A 6,870-nucleotide genomic window follows, 5' to 3' on the forward strand; every position below is an offset into this window, starting at 1 on the left:
AACATTTAGGATACGTTAGTATATTAATATAATATTACTCAGTCATATACTAGTTTCTGGTGGTATATATAGAAAAATAGTGCATATGTGTATGACTGGTTGTGAGAGTTGGTGATGTGTTAAATTGATTATTGCTACCAAGAACCTGTGCAATGGTGATTTAGCCGTCTATTAGTATTATTTTTGAGCCTGACAAGGCTCGCTCTTCTACAGTACCCAATATTCGCAAGTAGTTACCCACTTGTTACTGATTGGGCCCAACACTGCTTAGCTTCCAAGATCGGACGGGATTGGGCGTAGAACCAGTGCGGTATGACTGTAGCATATAATGGAATGAGTCAGGCATACACTATAAAAGATTTTTATTAAGATAATTAGTGACTATATACAGTGTTTTACAAATGGTGGTGATCGGAAAGTAAGTATGATGATGTGAACCAAGCTTGAAAAGAAGAGAATTGGCTTATCTGTATCCAGAAGATTTTGGAGGGGGGTACTTCTCTCATAGAAATGGAGCGATTTCATATCCCTCATTGAAGCCCATGGGGTGTGCAGTTTTTAGTTGGAATATCCAAAACATCTCTCTTTGAGAGAGTTTCTTGGCAAGGTCTCCACCCCTTTCGCCACTGGTCACGTGTTCGATGGCTTTGAAAGTCATCTCTTCTGGATTAGAATTGTGTTCCAGTTTAAAATGTCTGTACAGTAAGTGAGTCTCTACTTTGTTTTTGATACTTCGTACATGTTCTTGTACTCTAATTTTCAAGGTTCTTTTTGTTTTACCTACATATTTTTTGTGGCATGTACATTCCAACAAATAGATTACAGATGTAATATTACAGTTCATGAATTCTTTGATTTTGAATTCTTGTGTGCCGTCTGTATTGCAGAAGGTTTTTCTGTTGGGATTAAGAAATTTGCAGATGTTGCAGTGTCCACACTTGTAAGATCCGATACATTTGGGGAGAGAGTTGGAATTTCCCTCTAATGGTATTTCTTTTAGCATGCTGGGCGCGAGGATGTCTTTCAAATTACGTGATTTTCGGAATACTAGTTCTGGTTGTGGTGGAAGGATCTTCTTTAAGATGGGGTCCATTAAAAGTATGTCCCAGTGGGTTCTTAGTGAAGTCCTGATGGTTTGTTCATGAGAACTGTAAGTAGTAACGAAGGAAATGGACTCCTTTTGTGTCGTGTTTTCCTTATAGGTCAGCAAATTTTCTCTCTCCAAATTTCTTGTCTTGGTAACAGCTTTGTCTAGTATAGTTTTTGGATATAATTTATCCTCGAATCTTTTTCTGTATATTTCAAGTTGTTCCTCACATTCTTCGTTTTTGTTGCAATTCCTCCTTATTCTATGGAATTGAGAGTAGGGGATGTTGTTCTTCCATTTTTTGGAGTGATTGCTCTTGTAGTGAAGGTAGCTGTTCTTATCAACATCTTTTATAAAATTTTTTGTAGACACTGCCTCTTTCTCTCCCATTAAAATTAGATCCAGGAATTCAATGGACTCTTTGTTCAGATTGTAGGTAAAAGATAAATTAAAATCATTGATCTGTAAAAGTTTAAAAAAGTCCAGAAATGATTCAGCACTCCCATCCCATATGATCAGGATATCGTCAATGTATCTTTTATACATGACAATGGATTCCTTGAAGTGTTGCGTGGTGTATATGTGCTTCTCCTCCCATCTTCCCATAAATAAATTAGCAAAGCTCGGGGCAAAAATAGTCCCCATAGCGGTGCCGCACCGTTGTAGATAAAATTTGTCTAAAAATTTAAAATAATTACGGCTTAAAATGAATTTCATAAGATCGCAAATAAAATTCCTATGGGGTTCGGTGAGAGTGTTATCTTTGTCCAAGTATTCTCTGCTTGCTTCAATTCCCTTTTCGTGCTCGATACAGGTATATAAAGATTGCACATCAATAGTTATCCATATATATGACTCTTTCCATTTCACTTTCTTGACTTCATTCAGGACCATGGTGGTATCTTTAAGGTATGATGGTAATTTTTTAACGTACGGATTTAGAAACACATCAACATATTTAGACAGATTTGATGTAAGGGAGTCTATCCCGGCAACAATTGGTCTCCCTGGTGGGTTGGACAGGCTCTTGTGGATTTTTGGCAGGAAATAAAATATGGGGGTCGTGGGGTTGGATTGCATTAAAAAAGAAAATTCATCCTTTGTGATGACATCATTCCTCAGTCCCTGTAGGAGTAGGGACCTCAGTTCGTCTGTGTATTGATCTTTCGGGTCGTCTGTTAGCACGCTGTAGGAGTTGGAATCTCCTAACAATCTCTGTGCTTCTTGTACGTAATTATCCCGATTCATAATCACCAACCCCCCCCCCTTATCAGCTGGTTTTAGAACAATTTGAGTATTCTTCTGTAGTTTCCGCATTGCTTCTATTTCTCTGTTATGTAGATTCTTGTTGATTACTGGTGGTGGTTCTTTCTCACATAGGTCCTTCTTCACTAGGTCGTAGAAGACGCTGATATTGCTCCCCTTGGATTCTACTGGATAATATTTGCTTTTTTGTTTGAGTCCGGATTTGGAGTTTGCTTCATAGTTAGAGATAACGGCATTCTCTTTTTTCATGAAGTGTCTTTTAAGGGTTAGTTTGCGTACAAATTTATTAAGGTCGATAGAGGTGTCAAATTTATTTAGCCCTTCGGACGGTGCAAAGGAGAATCCTTTGCTGAGAAGTGATTGTTCCGGTTTGGTGAGGGTATGAGTTGACAGGTTAAAAATACCTTTATCCCCTATATTGGAAGTTATAGGTTCCTCCTCTTGAATTCCTTTCCTCCTACCGCCCCGTTTTCCTCTACTTCTGCAAAACGTCTTTTTAGTGGGGAGGCATGTCTGACGTCCTCCTGTATTGTGCTTTTTGGATGTTCTTTTGGTCGTGTTCCTCGGCCTGATGATAAAAAATCCTGTTCGTCACTGGATTTGAGTCGATTCAGGACATTAAATCTATTATTTGTTCTTGTATGAGGTGTTCTTGGTGATTCTGTTCTCCATGTTGATCTTGTTCTTTGTGGTATCGTCTTCCACTGGTATCTTTGGTCTGTTTTCTGAGGTTTGTCATATGTTTTAAATCTGCTCCAGTTCTTGGTGTTTCCCTGTTCGTAGTCCCTTTTATCTCTGAGAAATTTTTTCTCCTTCCCTCTTATGACTTCTTCTTCAATGTGATCCAACTTTTTGTTAAGAACATTCTCATTGACCTGGTAGTCGTCTTTGCCTTTATATGGTTCCAATTCGGCTTCTTTATCCTTAATGTCTTTCTCAAGTATCACTGCATTTTTCCTCCTTTCATTTATTAATAATTTCATTAAATTCATGGAGCATGTGTGTAAAATGGAGTCCCATTTTTCAATAAATTCTGGGTCCGTATTCCCGAGGGTAGGTTGTTTCAAAATTCTTAAACCCCTCGGTATTCTATTAACTTCCACATAATGCTCAAGTCCTTTAATATCCCACCAATTCTTTATTTCTTTGGCCATTAGTCGTTCCATTCCCCAGAACAGGTCGTCTAGATCGCCTGATGGGGGTGCAGTGCTATTTTGAGTCTCTTCATTAAATATCTTTTGGCACCAATCATTACGTTTGTTGGTGCGTTCGTTCAATCTGAACATCTTAAAAATCTACTCACAGATACCAGGCTGCCTTACAAATAGTATCAAGTAAATTGGGCAGTGGAAGTATGGCGCCACAGGTGTGTGTGAGATAGATAAATATGACAGAATCAGACACTCCTTACATAATTCAAGGCGTCAGCTAACCCTCAAGTATTAGGCAGGGATAAACTGCCTAGGTTAAATTGTATAAAAAAAAGGGGGGATGAGGGTTTCAGCGACCAACGGTGTCTAGTAAACTATAATAAATATGAAGAGACTAGCTGGATACTTAAAAAATAGTAGTATATTTATTAATACAAAAAATAAAACCAAGGTATAAAACCAATTATAATAAATGTCGCAGTGGGTTTAAAGGCCGGAGGGTATATGCTAAAAATTAATACCAACTAAAAGGATAGCTAAAACAATAAGACAAATAATATAAAGGCAATGATGATAAAATATCCAAAAAAAGAGAGAATGCTGCTTATCTTTTTAAGGTGGAGAGTCAATGGAGGTACACCCAACGCGTTTCGTCACTCTGACTTCATCAAGGGGTATGGGACTACTGAACAGGTACTCTTATTTATAGCACATGTAATTAGAAATGGATAGTTGTGACATCACTTCCTGTCTGGACTAATATTATTAACTTATGTGAGTTTTTTAACACTGGTATAACGGTAGCTTAGTGTATTAAAAAACAACCTCATAAAACTTTTCATACATGAAAAACGAGTATTAAATAGTATAAAACTTCATTAAAACAGTCCGGGGACGGGGCCGACGTCACTTCCGCCCCACTTCCTTTGTAGGAGAACTCGTATTGCGCATGCGCACAAGCGCCCCACTTCCGGTCAGTGAATAAGTCTGTTTATGTTTCTCGGTCTGTTCTTCCGTTATCGCCGTCGCGTCACTTCCGGTCGCGGGCGGGATCTTCATCTATAGGCTAGGCAGCTTGTCAGTCATCGCGGCGGCCATTTTGTGGATGATTTTGATTTCTGAAGCTTACATCAGTGCCGAGTCTCTCTCTTTGACAATAGTAGTTGTCCTTCATTTATGTGGCCATTTTGTTGGAGTTTCTGACATCCAGTGAATACAACAGTGCAGAATTCCGTTTTGGAAGCAGCGAAAAATAAAAATAAAAAGATGTATATGTTAGTGTCTATTCTATTATAGAATTTTCAATTATCATAATGTGATCTGAGACTTTTAATTGGGGGAGTTTTGAGAATGTAAATAACAATTATTGCAAAAAAGTGATGTTTCTTGTTCAAACAGCGAGGTGGACAGAACATAGAATTAAACCATAGACCATATTTATACTAGTCAATTTGTGGCATAAAAAAGTTTTGAATACATTTTTTGACCTTAGAGGAGTAATAGATAACCTTGTATACATGGTATAGGCATAGGAATAATTTCAGAATGGTGATAGTCAGTGAGGAGATAAAAATATAAATATAAACTAGTTTCTGATATCAATTATGTGCATATGTGCTAGACAGCGTGGAAACATTTAGGATACGTTAGTATATTAATATAATATTACTCAGTCATATACTAGTTTCTGGTGGTATATATAGAAAAATAGTGCATATGTGTATGACTGGTTGTGAGAGTTGGTGATGTGTTAAATTGATTATTGCTACCAAGAACCTGTGCAATGGTGATTTAGCCGTCTATTAGTATTATTTTTGAGCCTGACAAGGCTCGCTCTTCTACAGTACCCAATATTCGCAAGTAGTTACCCACTTGTTACTGATTGGGCCCAACACTGCTTAGCTTCCAAGATCGGACGGGATTGGGCGTAGAACCAGTGCGGTATGACTGTAGCATATAATGGAATGAGTCAGGCATACACTATAAAAGATTTTTATTAAGATAATTAGTGACTATATACAGTGTTTTACAAATGGTGGTGATCGGAAAGTAAGTATGATGATGTGAACCAAGCTTGAAAAGAAGAGAATTGGCTTATCTGTATCCAGAAGATTTTGGAGGGGGGTACTTCTCTCATAGAAATGGAGCGATTTCATATCCCTCATTGAAGCCCATGGGGTGTGCAGTTTTTAGTTGGAATATCCAAAACATCTCTCTTTGAGAGAGTTTCTTGGCAAGGTCTCCACCCCTTTCGCCACTGGTCACGTGTTCGATGGCTTTGAAAGTCATCTCTTCTGGATTAGAATTGTGTTCCAGTTTAAAATGTCTGTACAGTAAGTGAGTCTCTACTTTGTTTTTGATACTTCGTACATGTTCTTGTACTCTAATTTTCAAGGTTCTTTTTGTTTTACCTACATATTTTTTGTGGCATGTACATTCCAACAAATAGATTACAGATGTAATATTACAGTTCATGAATTCTTTGATTTTGAATTCTTGTGTGCCGTCTGTATTGCAGAAGGTTTTTCTGTTGGGATTAAGAAATTTGCAGATGTTGCAGTGTCCACACTTGTAAGATCCGATACATTTGGGGAGAGAGTTGGAATTTCCCTCTAATGGTATTTCTTTTAGCATGCTGGGCGCGAGGATGTCTTTCAAATTACGTGATTTTCGGAATACTAGTTCTGGTTGTGGTGGAAGGATCTTCTTTAAGATGGGGTCCATTAAAAGTATGTCCCAGTGGGTTCTTAGTGAAGTCCTGATGGTTTGTTCATGAGAACTGTAAGTAGTAACGAAGGAAATGGACTCCTTTTGTGTCGTGTTTTCCTGTCCAACCCACCAGGGAGACCAATTGTTGCCGGGATAGACTCCCTTACATCAAATCTGTCTAAATATGTTGATTTCCAGAAGAGATGACTTTCAAAGCCATCGAACACGTGACCAGTGGCGAAAGGGGTGGAGACCTTGCCAAGAAACTCTCTCAAAGAGAGATGTTTTGGATATTCCAACTAAAAACTGCACACCCCATGGGCTTCAATGAGGGATATGAAATCGCTCCATTTCTATGAGAGAAGTACCCCCCTCCAAAATCTTCTGGATACAGATAAGCCAATTCTCTTCTTTTCAAGCTTGGTTCACATCATCATACTTACTTTCCGATCACCACCATTTGTAAAACACTGTATATAGTCACTAATTATCTTAATAAAAATCTTTTATAGTGTATGCCTGACTCATTCCATTATATGCTACAGTCATACCGCACTGGTTCTACGCCCAATCCCGTCCGATCTTGGAAGCTAAGCAGTGTTGGGCCCAATCAGTAACAAGTGGGTAACTACTTGCGAATATTGGGTACTGTAGAAG

At 38.3% G+C, this 6,870-nt stretch overlaps 3 pseudogenes; 1 reads left to right on the plus strand and 2 right to left on the minus strand.

The window, feature by feature from the left end:
• Positions 1-204: 204 nt before the first annotated feature.
• On the minus strand, positions 205-324 carry LOC134930194 (5S ribosomal RNA; annotated as a pseudogene).
• Positions 325-5,339: 5,015 nt separating this feature from the next.
• On the minus strand, positions 5,340-5,459 carry LOC134930195 (5S ribosomal RNA; annotated as a pseudogene).
• Positions 5,460-6,750: 1,291 nt separating this feature from the next.
• On the plus strand, positions 6,751-6,870 carry LOC134930196 (5S ribosomal RNA; annotated as a pseudogene).

This window comes from Pseudophryne corroboree, chromosome 5, assembly GCF_028390025.1.
Source record: "Pseudophryne corroboree isolate aPseCor3 chromosome 5, aPseCor3.hap2, whole genome shotgun sequence".
In the NCBI taxonomy this organism is placed as follows: Eukaryota; Metazoa; Chordata; class Amphibia; order Anura; family Myobatrachidae; genus Pseudophryne; species Pseudophryne corroboree.